At 45.9% G+C, this 17,326-nt stretch overlaps 1 protein-coding gene across 2 annotated transcripts in view; it reads right to left on the bottom strand.

Moving 5' to 3' along the window:
• Positions 1-15,359, bottom strand: part of LOC144767510 (sulfotransferase 2B1-like) — an 858,831-nt gene extending 843,472 nt beyond the window's left edge. For both annotated transcript variants that reach the window (XM_078650929.1, XM_078650931.1), the window contains exon 1: positions 15,108-15,359. The gene's annotated coding sequence lies outside the window, so the exon portion shown is untranslated. The remainder of the gene's footprint in view (positions 1-15,107) is intronic.
• Positions 15,360-17,326: the final 1,967 nt, after the last annotated feature.

Here is a 17,326-nt window from a genome sequence, read left to right as displayed (position 1 = left end):
TTTTCCTGGTAGGGGTATGCGGCTGAGAAAGTCTCCTACTACATTTCTAGCACCTGGCAGATATTTTACTTCGTAGTTATAGTTCAATAACCTTACAGATAATCTTGCTAATCTGGGAGATGCTTTATATAGTCCCTTCACAGTCAACACTTTTGTCAAAGGTTTGTGATCACACCTCAGGGTCACTTTTTTCCCCAAACATATTGGCGGAAATGCTCCAAATCCCCCCCACACACACGAGTGCCTCCCGTTCAATCACCGAGTACTTCTCCTCGGTGGGGGTGAGTGACCGTGATGCAAAGGCAACTTTCCCTTCTTTTCTTTCCGTTCCAACTTGAGTAAGTACTGCGCCTATACCTTTCCCACTTGCGTCACTTGTGACTATACTCTTTAGCTCTGGGTCGAATCCTTGTAGGGGTGGAGCATCACAAATTTCCCTTTAAAGGTCCATAAATGCCTTGTTGCAACATTCAGACCAGTCACATTTGTTTTTACTTTTTAGTAATGGTCTTATTTCGTATGCTTTTGTTGAGAAATTCCTTACGAATATTGAATAAAATGCTACTAGCCCTAAGAAGGCTCCTAATTCTTCTTTTGTTTTTGGTTCTGGGGCCTCCTCAATTGCCATAATCAACTCTCGCTTTGGTTTTATCCCTCCTCCTGTAATTTCATGTCCCAGATATGTCACCTTTCTCTCCGCAAATTTATATTTGGTATATTCTGCTGTCAATCCACGTTCTTCCAGTGTTTTGAGCACTTTTAATAATTTATGATTGTGGTCTGTTTGATTTTTCCCATTACCAGTATGTCATCTTGGAAGATGAGCACGTTTTTGACATCCTTAAAGATCTCATGCATGAGTCTTTGAAATAGTGCCGCTGCCAGTCCAAAAGGTACTCTTCTGAACCTAGAACATCCGCCGGACACTTCCAATCATTAGCCAAATGTCTTATGCTTCCACATCTGTAACACTTGTGCTGTTCCTCTTCTCTCTCATTTCTTTTGAATTCATATCTATCCCTTTCTTTGCTTTTCCTTCTATATTTTTCTCCCTCTTTAATCTTATTTCCACTTATTTTTGCCCCCACGATAGTTTCTTCCTCCTTGGTTTTACTTTCATTTATTACCGCTTTTGCACATCTTCCTGTTAATTCAGCACGTTTTACAATTTCGGTAACGTCGTTTAGGGGTTTGTCCCCTTTTGCCCATAGAGCATCCTGAATATTAGGGTTGGCCGCACACATTACTATCCGGTCTCTGATTAAATTGACATGCAGTTTCCCAAATTTACATGTGAGTGTCAAAACTTTTAGAATAGCCACATAGTCCTCTATACTTTCATCTTTCCCTTGTTTCCGGTGATAAAATGTATATCTGTTCACTGCTACACATACCATAGGTTTATAGTAATTGTCTAGGTCTTCCAGACCATGTGTGTATACATCACCATCTTCTCCAACCCTCATCTTTTTGTTAATCTTATTGTATATTTTAAGACCACCTGCCCCATAAACAATGCAATAATATCTATTTTTTTCCTCTGGTTTTAGTGGCGCCTCCTCCTCATCACGGATGTATGACGGTACGACGGGTACCGTCACAACGCGTGCTTTTACAACGCGTCTTTTACAACGCAAGTCGTTGAGGGCGCGGATAGTAAATAATATAATTTACTATTCTAACACCAGTCCCCGTGGATACTAGGGAAGGTGTTGGAATAGCAAATTTACTATTGTTTATCCTCTAGCGCCCTCCTGCGCAAGTCGTGGTTACGACTTGCGTTGTAAAGGACGCGTTCTAAATGTACTGCAGGGTAACATCCGCGTCGAAAAGGATATTCCCCCCTCATCACATGTGGGTATGTAATTAATGAAAAATTATTTCCATTCTTCCCATTTCAATGGTGGTTCACCTGTTGCTGCCAAGAATGCTTGTGGCGGTGATAAGTTGTATTTATTTGCGCTAGCCATACTGTATTATTTTCCAATAGGACTACTAGATGATGCTAAGTACCTGAGTTTATAACCAAAACCTCCAATGTTCTATTTATGCTGAGCTAGTTATAGTCTTTTACTCCTCAATGTATTCCTTTTTTATTGTTCTCAAGCATTACATTATTTTCCTCTTTCTATTTTTTTTTAAGTAGTACACAGTGTAATTTTTTTTCCTGTAGTTCCCCAAGGACTTACTTGTTATGCATAGATCACGCGTTATGCCTCTCCTTTTTGTTTTCCTTCCGTGTACTTTTTTCTTCCTTGTTCTCCTTCAGACACTCTTATTTTCCTTCTGGTGGAGTCACAACGAGACCGTTCTCTGTAAATATAGACTATACTGAAGACTGTACCCAATAAAGATGGCTCCCGCGCAACGTGCTTACGTCAGCACATCGCGCTGTCCATATTTTCCACACAGAGACTCAAGGTTCTCCTCAGGATATTTCCTCGCTGTTCTAAATTTATGGCCAGTTATTTATTTTTTTTAAGTTTCTTGACAGCACTGACGCTGAGCCGATAGCGCTGAGTTACTCCAAGTCCTGTTTCTCAATTAGCGCTTACATCGACATTTAGCAGATCCATCATTTACTCAATGCTCTTTCCCCGCATTGCGCGCTTTAAGCCAGTCATTCATCTGGTCTCGCCACCTTCACAACGTGCGCCGATGCTCGTTACATTTACAATTGCATACACGTTGCATTTAAGCATTCAGTGGCTCAGTCCTCTTCCCTTGTTTTCACTCAGCACGCACTTTTTATAATTCCAGCTGTCATCAATTCCCTTCCGGCAAATTGTTATTCCTTTTTAGGGCTCGGCCTACGTCACCACTGCATCAGCAGGCGGGCGGAGCGCCGAGCTCCTATTGTTAAGGGGTTCTGAATCGTGCAGGAAAAATTCCTCAGTGCGCGATATTTTTCTGTAGTTTTTTTTCCAATCTGCATGGTAATTGGTCTTCGCGGTGCTGTCTTTCTAGTAGCCTTCACGCAATAGGCCATATGTTATTCATTTTGGCCACTTTCGCCATATTTTGTGCGGTTATGCGCACGGGAGTGTTATAAATTTCAATTAGGAGCTGTCAGGGGGCCGCAGTAATGGAATCCAGATGTTCTGGGCGCATTCACTAGTCTGCAGAGAGTGGCGCGCGTTCGTGCTTGTTCTGTGTTCTCCTTCTACCAAAGACATTACTCGCGTTTCCTCTTTTCATGCAGATCTGGTTTTCTTTACGGACTACAGCTGTGTTTTTATAGACGGTGGCTTCAGTTGTGCAGCAGGTGCAGTGGCACCAGTGTGGCGTAGTTACCATTCGTGGAGCAGGTGCAGTGTTATCAGTGTTACTTAGCTATGATTGCGCAGCAGGTGTAGTACCACCAGTGTGGCGTAGCTACCATTGTGCAGTAGGTGCAGTGGCACCAGTGTGGCATAGCTACCCTTGTGCAGGAGGTGCAGTGGCACCACTGTGGCATAGCTACCATTGTGCAGCAGGTGCAGTGGCACCAGTGTGGTGTAAGTATCTTTGGTGGAGCAGGTGCAGTGTCACCAGTGTGGCGTAGGCGTAGCTACCATTGGTGGAGCAGGTGCTGTGGTACCAGTTTGGTGCAGCAGGTGCAGTGGTACCAGTGTGTGGTAGCTACTATTGGTGGAGCAGGTGCAGTGGTAGTGTTGCTTAGCTATGATTGTGCATGCATAGCTAAACTTGTGCAGCAGGTGCAGTTGCACTAGTGTGGCATAGCTACCCTTGTGCAGGAGGTGCAGTGGCAGCACTGTGGCATAGCTACCATTGTACAGCAGGTGCAATGGCACCAGTGTGGTGTAGGTATCTTTGGTGGAGCAGGTGCAGTGTTACCAGTGTGGCGTAGGCGTAGCTACCATTGGTGGAGCTGGTGCTGTGGTACCAGTTTAGTGCAGCAGGTGCAGTGGTACCAGTGTGTGGTAGCTACTATTGGTGCAGCAGGTGCAGTGGTAGTGTTGCTTAGCTATGGTTGTGCATGCATAGCTAAACTTGTGCAGCAGGTGCAGTTGCACTAGTGTGGCATAGCTACCCTTGTGCAGGAGGTGCAGTGGCACCACTGTGGCATAGCTACCATTGTGCAGCAGGTGCAGTGCCACCAGTGTGGTGTAAGTATCTTTGGTGGAGCAGGTGCAGTGTTACCAGTGTGGCGTAGGCGTAGCTACCATTGGTGGAGCAGGTGCTGTGGTACCAGTTTAGTGCAGCAGGTGCAGTGGTACCAGTGTGTGGTAGCTACCATTGGTGGAGCAGGTGCAGTGGTAGTGTTGCTAAGCTATGATTGAGCAGCAGGTGCAGTGGCACCAGTGTGTGGTAGCTGCCGTTGTGTAGCAGGTGCAGTGTTACTTAGCTATGATTGTGCAGCAGGTGCAGTTGCACCAGTGTGGCATAGCTACCCTTGTGCAGGAGGTGCAGTGGCACCACTGTGGCATAGCTACCGTTGTGCAGCAGGTGCAGTGTGTGGCGTAGTTACCATTCGTGGAGCAGGTGAGGTGTTATCAGTGTTACTTAGCTATTATTGCGCAGCAGGTGTAGTACCACCAGTGTGGCGTAGCTACCATTGTGCAGCAGGTGCAATGGCACCAGTGTGGTGTAAGTATATTTGGTGGAGCATGTGCAGTGGTACCAGTGTGGCGTAGGCGTAGCTACCATTGGTGGAGCAGGTGCTGTGGTACCAGTTTAGTGCAGCAGGTGCAGTGGTACCAGTGTGTGGTAGCTACCATAGGTGGAGCAGTTGCAGTGGTAGTGTTGCTTAGCTATGATTGCGCAGCGGCACCAGTGTGTGGTAGATGGCGTTGTGTAGCAGGTGCAGTGTTATCAGTGTTACTTAGCTATGATTGTGCAGCAGGTGCAGTGGCACCAGTGTGGCGTAGTTATCATTGGTGCAGCATGTGCAGTGGTACCGGTGTGGTGTAAGTATATTTGGGGGAGCAGGTGCAGTGGTACCAGTGTGGCATAGGCGTAGCTACCATTGGTGGAGCAGGTGCTGTGGTACCAGTTTAGTGCAGCAGGTGCAGTGGTACCAGTGTGTGGTAGCTACCATAGGTGGAGCAGTTGCAGTGGTAGTGTTGCTTAGCTATGATTGTGCAGCAGGTGCAGAGGCACTAGTGTGTGGTAGATGGCGTTGTGTAGCAGGTGTAGTGTTATCAGTGTTACTTAGCTATGATTGTGCAGCAGGTGAAGTGGCACCAGTGTGGCGTAGCTATCATTGGTGCAGCATGTGCAGTGGTACCGGTGAGTGGTAGCTACCATTGGTGGAGCAGGTGCAGTGGTAGTGTTGCTTAGCTATTATTGTGCAGCAGGTGCAGTGGCACCAGTGTGTGGCGTAATTACCATTCGTGGAGCAGGTGAGGTGGTTTCAGTGTTACTTAGCTAATATTGCGCAGCAGGTGTAGTACCACCAGTGTGGCGTAGCTACCATTGTGCAGCAGGTGCAGTGGCACCAGTGTGGCATAGCTACAATTGTGCAGCAGGTGCAGTGGCACCAGTGTGACATAGCTACCCTTGTGCAGGAGGTGCAGTGGCACCAGTGTGGTGTAAGTATCTTTGGTGGAGCAGGTGGAGTGGTACCAGCCCTGGCATCAGTGTGGTATAGCTATCATTACTGGAGCAGGTGCAGTGGCACCAGTGTAGCGTAGCTACCATTGTGCAGCAGGTGCAGTGGCACTAGTGTGGTATGGCACTAGTGTGGTATAGTTATCATTAGTGGAGCAGGTGCAGTGGCACCAGTGTGGTATAGCTATCATTAGTGCAGCAGGTGCAGTGGCACCAGTGTGGCGTAGCAGGTGCCGCACACCCACCAGCCGTCAGTGCACCCTTCCACCAGGCACAAACACCTCCAGCCGGCAGTGCAGTCTTTTACCAAGCACACACACCACCAGCCATCAGTGCACAATTTCTACAGGCAGTCACACACACCACCAGGCATCAGTGCACGCATCAATTGTTAACGCATCCACAATTAACTATTGTAGCAATCTCAGTATGGTACACTTTACTTTTAAACATATTCATGTAAAGCACAGCATGCCACCATTGCTACAATTCCAATCTAACGCACATAATTCCACTACACACAACATGCGCACACTCCATAACACATGGCGAAAAGACATTGCCATTTACAATGCCATTAGCTCAAACTCAAATAAATCCGAGCCCGATTGCATTTCCAATGCTTGTTTTTTTTCTTCGCAGTTTTCAGATTCCATTCATTTTTTCCTCACGCATGGGTGTTCCGGTGTGCTGCTGCTTCACCTCGTCGCCATTGTATTGAAGATCATATGCTGGGTATGTTTTCAATACTTTCTTTATTAAGTATCAAGTACAACACACCAGCCACAGCGGGATACACAGCTGCCGGTCAGGGTTCTCACAAGTCAACCACCAAATGTCAGATACGCTATCAGCTGGCATTCTAGAATGCCAGCTGATGTCACAGGGTGAGCGCAAGGACAGGGGACGCGAGGGGGAAGACGGGAACCAGGAGACGACAAAGTAAAGGGGAGATTTCTACAACACAACATCAGTGTTCTCTTCGTAGGATGTACTGGGATGACAGAACATTTACAGAGGCTTCGAGAAAATGTGCAAATCAACATTCTCAGCACACTCACGATAATATCAAGGCAGTGTGTTCCTCATCACACATTGCTGCTTTTGTGCACTTTAGGGAGGAAGGGTATAGATAGACAAAGTCTGTAAAGACGTAGCTTGTAACCTATTTCACAGTGCTTACGTCTAAGCTGTGACATTCCATTAGGCTTCTCCAGGTGCAGCGTTCCTGGCATATAGAAGATCAAATAAAGGCATGCTTTCTTCCATGGAATATAGCATTATAGCGTGACAGTACAGCCTTTTCTGTATTATTGGAAATAATGTGTTTTTATGTAGAATTTCACAGTGCACTTCTAAGTGGCTAGGCTCTAGTAAATAAAGGTTTTACTTTTCTCCAATTTACCAACCTCGGAAGGATGGGAGAATGGTTTGGCCCTGTCAAGGTTTGATCTTTAACTTTATGAATATTCCCATATACCACCAGGGTGATATTATGGATAGTGTGCAATGTTCCACTCTGGACGGTGAAGTGTTCTCAGCTGGGGCTGCCAGGCATAGACTGGGATATAATTCCCTATGACTTTGAATGCGATGTTCCCAATGCAAGCACAAACTTCCATTTGTCTTTCTCTCTCTGTTCCTGTCCTGACTTTCTCTCTATGTTCCTGCCCTACCTTTCTCTCCGTTCCTGTCCTACCGGTATCCCTCTGTTCCTGCCTTTCTCTCTCGGTTCCTCTATTCCCGTCTTTCTCACTCTATTCCTGTCTTTCTCACTCTATTCCCATCTTTCTCACTCTATTCCCGTCTATCTCACTCTATTCCCGTCTATCTCACTCTATTCCCGTCTATCTCACTCTATTCCCGTCTATCTCACTCTATTCCGGTCTCTTTTTCTCTCTTCCTGTGTCTTTTCTGCGTGTTCTCTTTTTGCCGGCTGCCATATACCAGGTGAGCTGTGGACAGAGGCACCGGTCGTCTCTGTTCCTGTCCTGCCTCTCTCTCTCTGTTCCTGCCTTTCTCTCTCTGTTCTTGCCTTTCTCTCTCTGTTCCTGCATTTTTCTCTTTCTATTCCTGTCTTTTTCTCCCTTTGTTCCTGTCTTTCTCTCTCTTTCCTGCCTTTTTCTCGCTTCCTGTCTTTTTCTCTCTTCCGGTGTCATTTGCGCGCTTTCTTTTTTTGCCGGCTTACATATACCCCAGTGAGCTGTAGACAGAGGCACCGGTCGTCTCTGTTCCTGTCCTGCCTTTTTAGGTCTCGCTAGAGCCAGCGCATGCGCTGTCTGGCGAGAAATTTAGTAGTTGGTTTAAAAGTGCTACCCAAGCCGGCCACCAGCTTGCTATAGTGCGCACAAGCGCGCGCAAGACGTGCACAGCTGCCATCTGGCTTGCGCCTCGCTCCATACCACAGAACGCGTCCCCGCGATCGCTTCCACGGCCGCATAAGAAGTATTTTTAGTTTGTTTTGGCTCCTATCATTAATTGGAAGAAAAAATAACGTTGAGGAATGTCCATTAAAACGTTGATGTTCCCGTGGTTTTCAGCGTGAAGCGCATTATTTATTTTTAAAGTTTTATAGAGCACGAACATTATCCTAGCGGATATCAGAGCGCTGTACAGATAATAAATGTTACTTATACCGAAAATAAGAGCAGATCAAAAACAAATGTACAAAGCATATAGTAAAAACAGCATAATTAGGTGTAACATCAAAAAAGAAAGTGTCTTGTGGGTGGGGGCGCATGTGCGTCTCGTCACAGGTTTTCAGTAGATTTTAATCATGTGAACTTGGCCATGAGGATGGCTCTAACTTCCTTTTTAAAAAGGGTAGTGGAAGGGTTGAGTCTGGTTTCTGGGGGTAGGGTATTCCAAATTCTGGGTGCCATCCCAGAGAAGGATCTGTTATAAAAAAAAATTCTTATGGAATTTTTGTGGTTTCAGTAGTAGTTTTTCCGCACTTCTTGAGAATCTAGACCCACTGAGATCGTCAGTTTCTGTGCCAAATAGCTGGGTGTCTTGTGATGCATGGCTCTGTGTGTCATGCAGGCAATTTTCAGCTGGATTCTCGCCTCCAGTTGTAGCCAGTTCAAAGATGTAAGGTCCGGGGAGTTGTGGAAGGTACGTTTAGATCCAGTTATGAGTCTTGCTGCAGCATTGATTGAGGCTCTGAGTGGTGCAGTTGATGTTTTGGGTAGGCCACATAGAGAGACACATCTGTATTCCACTCTGGGTATAACCAGAGCTTGTACTGCCTGTTTGAAGTCATTGTGTAGTAGGAAGGGTTTCATTTTCCTCAATGTGTTTATCTGGAAGTTGGCTCACTTTGTAGCATTGCTGATATGTTTTTGCATGTTGAGGTTACTGTCTAAATTGATTCCTAGTGATTTTGCTGAGTCTACGATGGTAGGTTGAACGTTGAACGCTGTAATATGTTTGATCCAATTTTGCATTTTGGGGATTTGAGCCAAAGGAGCTATTAGTAAGAATTCGGTCTTTAGGGCATTCAGTTTGAGATGATTTTCTGCCAGCCAAGTTTGGGTGTCCCCAAGCGCTGTATTAAGTAGTTTGACGTCCTCTAGGGTGTGTACCTCGAGACATAATTGTGTACCATCTGCTTACATGTGATATTGCACGTTAGAGGCTTGTAGAATTTCAGTGAGAGGTTCTAGGAAGAGCTTAAACAGGCAGTGCACATTGCCATGATGGCGCTCTATGCTTTAGAACCTCATTGCAGCATGTGACGCTGTATTGAAATTGCATTAAAGAACCCTTGTGAAGTGAGGCTTGAGCTCTCATGACGGTATTGATCATCGGCTGCTGTCTTTCAGAAACAAAACTGCCAGGTTATAAAGCCAACCTTCCAAGCACATTCTTGGCTCTAGCTGGTTTCGTGTTACGTGAACAACAGAGCCCCCTGCTTTTGGACTTCGAGCGACACAAAGAACAGCACCGTGTGAAACAGACCTGTCAGAATTGCACGCTGGAAGCTGCAATGTATGCATGCGCAATTTAAAAGTGTGGTGCGCGGACCGTGCATCAATCATAATTTTCAAAGTCCTATTTTGTGGGATCATTGAAAACATGCCCTTTCTTTCTTTACAGCCAGGATAAATTAAGAACAATTCTTTACCGCGTGCTCTTATAAAGGACGGTTTATTTAATAGGAAAGAGCTGTATTGTACAAACACACAACAGTTAGCAAATTCCCTGCACAAGACTTGAGAAAGAGCCTGTAGAGAAAAGGATTGTAATTTCTATGAATCACAAACGTTTGGATGAACAGTGTTTGCCATGTGTAATTAATACAAGAATACAAGGGATTATATGTGAATAACAATAAATTGACGTCACACGCACATTCGTTTATTATGTTGATGTCTGGAGCCGCTCATATTTCTGAATCACGTGTTAAACAGGTACACCATCCCGGTGAGGGTAAACAGTCCTTTGCAGTAGCAATGAATCCAGTGTCCCTGCCTCACAGGGGCTCACTGTGCACCATGGCACCCTCTCTGTTATTACCTGGGCACAGGGGCTGTTCTGTAATTATTGGATCCGACATCTTACTAACACTGCCTCAAAGGGAGCATTTTCAAGTGAATGACGCCACCACACAACGCATATTAGCTTGGTTCATCACATCTTTTTTTTTACAACTTTTCCTCTTGCTGATACTCTACAACATTGGCAAAAAGCAATGGTGAAGTTAACATGTCAATATGTCAATACCTATTGTCTTTGCCAATGCTTGTTCATTTTGGCACCACTCCTCTGAATGAAAATGGAACAGCACTTCTCAGTACGACGGTAATACATTATATAGAGGCCCGCAGGCCTGTCAGATATACCACTGGCGTGCTACTAACTGTGCCGCAGCCCCACTGCCCAATCAGCGGGCCCTCCCATGTGTGACTCACAAAATCAACCCCATCCTTCTGTTTTAGACAGGGGGCACCGGGCATGTGACTGGTTCTGCCCCGGCCCTTCTGATCTTTCAAAGATGTGCCTCACGCCGGGGTCCGGTCGAGGGTAGATGCAGGTACACAGTGGGTGCCGAGCGTCGAAGGCGGTGTGCCAATTACGTTCCCACCCCCCTCCTGTGACCAATGGTGTGAATCCTTAACACCACAAAAGTGCAAAAACCTTAAAGCTGGAAGCCTCCTAAACCAGGAGTAATTAGGAAGACAATCTTATCTTCCTAAATTTTTTTGCACTTTACACCTTTTTGTTAATTTTCACTTTCACGTCCCTAGGTAAGGGTGGGCCTTAGCGAGTCCATTCCACCAGGGTTTAGTACACGCAGAGTTCTGATGAATGCCAGGTAAAATCATACCGTTTCGTGGCTGAAACATGTCGACTGATATTTAGAAAACTATCACTCAACTAATTGGGGACGAATTTCCAACACATACGTTTTTATTAACCCGTCCCTAGTGATTATTAGAATAAAGTTAATTTTGATACACTACGGACTAATTTTTAACCATCCACCACTCACTAGTTTCTTTCCTTTGCACAACACTGCCTGAACTCACCAACCCGCTCCGCAGTAAATCTGGCGTTGTAGCACACCAAAGAGACACTCGGTCTCTTTGGTGGGGCCCGATGATGAAGCCTGTCATCACTAGGTGGTGAGTGAGGGCTTTCTTTAACGTCTTAAGTGAAGCCGTTTACTTGCTCCTTACTGTGGTCGAATACAACCATTGGACACTCTTTTCTTGTTTATTCACGCGTAAAAGACTCTGCAAAAACCCAATTATCTTTCTGATCTGCCTCACATAAAATTGCCACAGTTCTATGGCCAGAAAATGCTGCAAATGAAATTTGACTGACTTTCTCCGTACCCTTTCAGCCTGTCTTAGGTCAGACTTAGAGGTGAGTGCCTCTTCCTGTTGCCTACTAACGCCGTGCGCAACTCCACCCCAGCCCTACTAACCTTCCAGCGGCATTACTAACTTTCTCAGAGCTTTAGTGGCCTTTCATAGACATGCCGGACGCATGGCTGAGGGGGCTGTAGACATACTGGCCTTTCAGGGGTACACCTGGCACGTGACTGGTGTGACCCCTGTGTCAGCTGTGCCCCTGCCAATACTTGCGCCAGCCCTTGTTCCCTGTCAGAGGGCCCTCCCTGCGTGACTCACCCCACCCCCTCCATCTGCCCTAGACAGGGGGTGTCTGCATATGACTGACTCCGCCCCAGAGTACTGGCTTTTCAGTGACACTGACCTTTCAGAAATGCTCCCAGCCTACCAGTCATCACAGTTTGCCTCCAGGTCTCAGTTCTGATACATATTTGTGAGAATGTATTTTTAAAGTGAATCAAAAAGCATATTTTAACTGTGCTCTTCATTAGTTTGTCAGGATGGCTGGAAAAAGGAAACTCCGTGGATTCAGTCAAGCAGATCTACAGGAACTCACCTGTTTTACTCACGGAAATCAAGAAGATTCCCTAAAAAAAAAAAAAACTAGGGAGTAAATAGATACAGACAACCCTACCCTAGCTTTCATCCACAATGCACCAGTGACAGGCCCAGAGTAGTGTGTCAGCAGCACACTGCCACAAGGAGGCCGCCAATGCTCTTTCTGTCTGATCCGAAGACAGCATTAAGGTGAACAGAATCTTTTCATTTACAGACATTTCCAGCTACAATCAAAAGAGGGATTACATGAAATAAATATCTGTGGTTATTTTCATATTTAGGTATAAATATTCATTTTAAGCTGCTTAACAATACTCAGGTCAAGCCCCTTCCTTGTTCACATACAAGGTAACAAAATGATTCTAATACTTTAACTTTTCAGCATGCTGCACAGCAGCCAGTAGCCACACTTCTCTACAGCGTAGCTTAAAGACACTGGCAAAGTCAATAGCTCTGACTAAACACTTATAAGGTCCCAAAGGTGAGAATTATTGGCTATGCCAATGCTCGTTCTCTCTCTACTCCTGCATTTCTCTCTAGTCCTGCATTTTTCTCTCTAGTCCTGCATTTCTCTCTCTAGTCCTGCATTTCTCTCTCTAGTGCTGCATTTTTCACTCTGTTCCCGCATTTTTCCCTCTGTCCCCGTCTTTCTCTCTTCCTGTCTTTCTCTCTCTCTTCCTGTCTCTCTCTTCCTGTCTTTCTCTCTCTTCCTGTCTTTCTCTCTCTCTCTTCCTGTCTTTCTCCCTCTCTTCCTGTCTTTCTCCCTCTCTTCCTGTCTTTCTCCCTCTCTTCCTGTCTTTCTCTCTCCCCCTCTATTCCTGTCTCTCTTTCTCTCTTCCTGTGTCTTTTCCGCGAGTTCTCTTTGTGCCGGCAGCAATATACCCCAGGGAGCTGTGGACAGAGGCACTACTGGCCGTTGACCTTCATTAAGCATTAAAAATGCAATAGGTCTCGCCTTTCATTAAGGAAAAGCCATTTACTGTGCTATTCAATACCATTAGCAAAGCAAATGGCTTTAACTTAATCAATGACAAGAACTATTGCATTTTAAATACTTGTTATTTCAACCATGCACTCCTAGGGAGTGCATGTCCCTGCAGTCTCTTTTGTTCACCTCCGCCGTTGTTTTCAACCCACACGTCCTCCTCCCTTTCACTTCCTGTTCTCCGGTGTTTCTAAACCCCCTCACCCTCACTTTTTAGGTCTCCCCTGAGCCAACGCATGCGCTATTCTGGTGAGACTTTTAGTATGTCGGCTTCAGAAAATGCTACCACATGCTTTTGCTTGTGGCGGCCTAGAGCTTGCGGTTACGCGCACAAGCGCGCGCGCGCCTCACTCCACCTCTCTCCCCCACCACAGAGCGCCTCTCTGGGCTGCGCGGCTTTTTGTTGCTTGTTCTTGTTTTGTGTAGCGCTTTGGCTTCCTCTCAACAGTTTCGGATCCCTGGTGACAGTGGAGCGGGCACTGAGTCAGCTCAGTGAGCGAAAATTAACACCTACAGGACCGCCAGGCCTGCCTCTCTTTCTACTTGGTGCTTTTCAGAAGGGTGGTGCAAAATTACAATGTATATGTACAAAGGATCATTTCGGCCACAAACTTTTGAAAAACTCCCAGTTTTCACACTTTACTTACTTCGAGATTTCCCCTGGTTCACTTCACAGTCTGAATGTTTTTTCTCCCAACAGTGGATCATCTTCATGCTACATGCTACCAGTGCCCAGCCGACCCAAACACGCGGTGTGATTCACACTTGATGCTTTTTAGCATCATAATTTAATAGGCTGGAAATTACATGCATTCTTTCTGTTTTCTGCGAAGTAAATCTTTTACGTTTTCAACAAGGACACATGGGACCTACATTACAGTAAAACTAATATTTATGTACATGGTTGTCCTGAAGCAAAGCAGTTTAACAAAGTACACAAAGCTGAAAAGTGTTATGTCGACCTTTGTGAAGGTTCCCTAAAAACAACAAACAAGCATTGGCATAACCATTAGGTCTCGCCTTTGGGACCTTATAAGTGTTTAGTTATCCAGCACAATATCTTTGGTGCAACAACATCAAGTTTTGCATGGCTAAACACTTATAAGGTCCCAAAGGCGAGACCTATTGGCTATGCCAATACTTGTTCTAGTTTATATAGCTCAACTGCTATGCCTGCTTAGTTTATAGTTGACCATGCAAATAGGAACTTTCAGGACTGGCAACGTTACGTACTGAAAAGTCCAAAAGGCAGGGAAGCTGATGGGCAAACAACTGCTTCACTGTTCAAAAACACAATCTATCCAGGCCAAACCCAACACGCACACATCTGATAGGCCTGGAATGCTCAGGTTATATACGTGTCTGTGCCCGAGTAGCCCAGGCAAGTTGTTTCCTTTGCATTGTGGGACCAATAGTTTTGCTGACAACCATTTTTAAATCACAAGTCCCAGATTAAATAGAAACAGTACTTCGACTCACCCATGGTCCTGGGAAACACGAGTGCTCGGAGTCCTACTTATATCGCACATTGTATACTGAGTTTTGTAACTGCATTATTTCCAGCGTAGTCGCTCGAAGTGTTGTTATAATTGATTTGTCAGTTCTCTTTGATGAAGAGCACATGTGACAGCTACCCCCATTCCGGGGACAATCCACTGCAAGTGAATTTTTTGTGGGCATTGCAATCCATAATGGAGAATTCAATCTCAGGGTTAATCAGTAAAAATCCAGGACTGATATATTGTGCCACAAGATGTGTCTAAAAATCTACTTGAGCAGCAAACGACTGCGCAGCGAGTGTGGGGAACATTTCTCTTAATAGCCTCAATGACTCAAAACAAGTTTTGTTTACCATTTCACTCGAAGCCATTTCATGTCTAAAACAAGATAAAAAAATATGCACACATAACTTTTTGGGGTTGCTGTAGCATTGTGAATACTCAGGATTCATTTAGCTTTCAAACACATTGCACACAATCAATGTAACGGTTCGTTTTTAAACTCCAATTTCTTTTGCATTGTAACTGCATTTTGAGTTCCATGCCTAGAGAAAACGTATAGTTATTGACGCAAAAATGTAATTATGCGCGAGATACTAAACACACATATGGTACGGAGGAAACGCATTAAACGGTAAATGTGCAATAACCTACCTGCTTTTACTGTCGACGATGGCAAACGGGTGGTCCGGAAATGCCTAGCGCAGAGTCTTCTTTTCAAGCGTTGAAGTGACACCAGAAAGAAAGCAGGTCACGCGGTATCCACAAAGTTAAAGTAGCAACAGTTTGTTATTTTTACTACGAATTGTTCTTAGAGCAGTCTAAGACCTGTGTGCGTCCTGTCTTCACACTTCAGCTGTAGAAAATCATTCGAAACGCACTGATGTCATCACGTGAGGCGGCTTCTAACCCGAAACGTGGGGGTTGCGGGGCCCTTTATTACCTTCCAGGTCGCATTGGTCTGAGCGGCCTTCCCGAGGCAGGGGGTGGGGGCTCTATTTCCTCCCTTTTTCCACGGGGCGTAGGTGTCATTCCTAGTCTGTTGCTGGCCCGGCCCAGTACAAATGCAGATTGAGCAGGGGCTAGCTGGGTGGGGGCCCTGAGCAGAAGTAGCCTTAGGCATGTCTAGGTGAGTGCAAAAGGTGTCCTGGTAGGTTTCCTTTTTTTCTTTTCCATCTCAGTGAAGTTAAGTAAACATTCCTCTTTTAGTCACCCCCCCCCCCCCGCTTCTTTATATAATACTTTGAAAACTGAAGCAGTATTTTGCGAAAAGGCGCAATACACAAATGTGGGCCACTTTCTTTGATTTTTCCATCCCAATCCAACCCTGTAAATGTAACGCCCCTGATATCAAGTCCTTTTTAGGTTTTGCCTCGGCAATGCGTACGAAGTACGCATACGCTAGCAAAACCTCTTGAGTTCTATATCGATCGATGACCCGCCTCTGTCTCTCATTGGCTAGCTCCATAAATTAAGGCTAGCCATTGGGAGACAGAGGCTGTCAATCGCGCTTTCTCTTGAAAACGCGATTCGGGGGCGTTTCGCGGTGTTTTTTTAAGCCCCGCCCCTTTGTCCCGGGCCGCGCTGTGATTGGCTGCCGGCCCGGGACACCCCCGTGACGTCATTCCCGGGCCGCGCTGTGAAGGTGGTGGTTTCTAGAGCTGCTCTGCTCGTCCCCCCTTCCCTCCGCTTTCCTTTGTCCAGCTCTGCCCTCCCCTCCGCCCGCAGCTCCTTCCGTCCTGATCTTCCCCCCTCCCTCCGCCCGCAGTCCTTCTTCGTCCCGGTCCCGCTCCCCCCCTCCCCTCCGTGTATGTGCCTCTGAACTTTATACACAACACACTGTGTGTGTGTGTTACTTCAGATTCAGCACTCTCTCATTTTAGACCGGCACAGTGCTTAATTGTTCACCGTGCGGGGTTAGGCTCCTCATGTGAGACCGCACTGAGTACTTTAATGTACACCGAGCGGGGCTAGGCTTCGGAGGCATGCAGTGGAGGAGTTCTTAGATATCCACTAGCCCTCAGCTGCCCTTTGAATCACTTCCGCCGAGTCACTCTCTGACATGGCTGCAGTAGGAAAGAACAAAGCCACAGACTTAACTCAAGTCGAATACGTCCCTACCCCCTCGGCAAACCTTATTTTCTTTTGTTTAGCAGTTTCATATAGCGCCAAATCGACTTGGAGGTATTGGAGCGCTTGACAGGCACACCAGTTACATTACACAAAAACACATTAATTTATACAGCCTGGCTCTACAGTGCTCGTGTGCCATCATCTGTTCCTTTTATTTCAATCGATTGCTGTACACATAATTTTTATCTCGGTTTGCTTATGTTTAGTATAACTATTGAAAGTAAACCTGCCTTTTTGCCTTTCCGTATACTCAACTACATTATTGATGTGCTGTGGCCAAAGACTTTCAAAAGCAAGAGGGGTTAAAGGCCAGGGGTGCCAGAACTCTCCATTCTCCCCCGCCCCCATAAGAAACGGCTATAAAATTGCTGTTAGTCCCACCCTCCCCTCACTTTCCTTCTATTCAACCCCCTCCACAGGCTGAGCAGCAGCTCAAGGCTGACAGACGCATTGCCGTATGCTGCTTATGAATGGCGGTGTATTTAATAAGATGTATTTAGCACTGCTTGGAGGGTCGGGTGGGAGAGATATAATTTATCTTAGAGGGGCAGAGGGAGAGCTCATTACAGGCTATCTCTGCACTATATCTTGTGAGGGCAGCGTGCACGGAATGATAATGTGCCTGCTAATTACGCGGGACTTTTGCGCTCTGCCCGCGTGCCCGTAATCCATACAATTTAGGGAAACGTGATATTCCTCATGTTTGCACACACATAAAATCATGCTTAATTGAATCGCTA

The sequence above is a fragment of the Lissotriton helveticus genome, chromosome 7, assembly GCF_964261635.1.
Source record: "Lissotriton helveticus chromosome 7, aLisHel1.1, whole genome shotgun sequence".
Classification (NCBI taxonomy): domain Eukaryota; kingdom Metazoa; phylum Chordata; class Amphibia; order Caudata; family Salamandridae; genus Lissotriton; species Lissotriton helveticus.
This window is presented reverse-complemented; position numbering and strand designations above follow the sequence as displayed.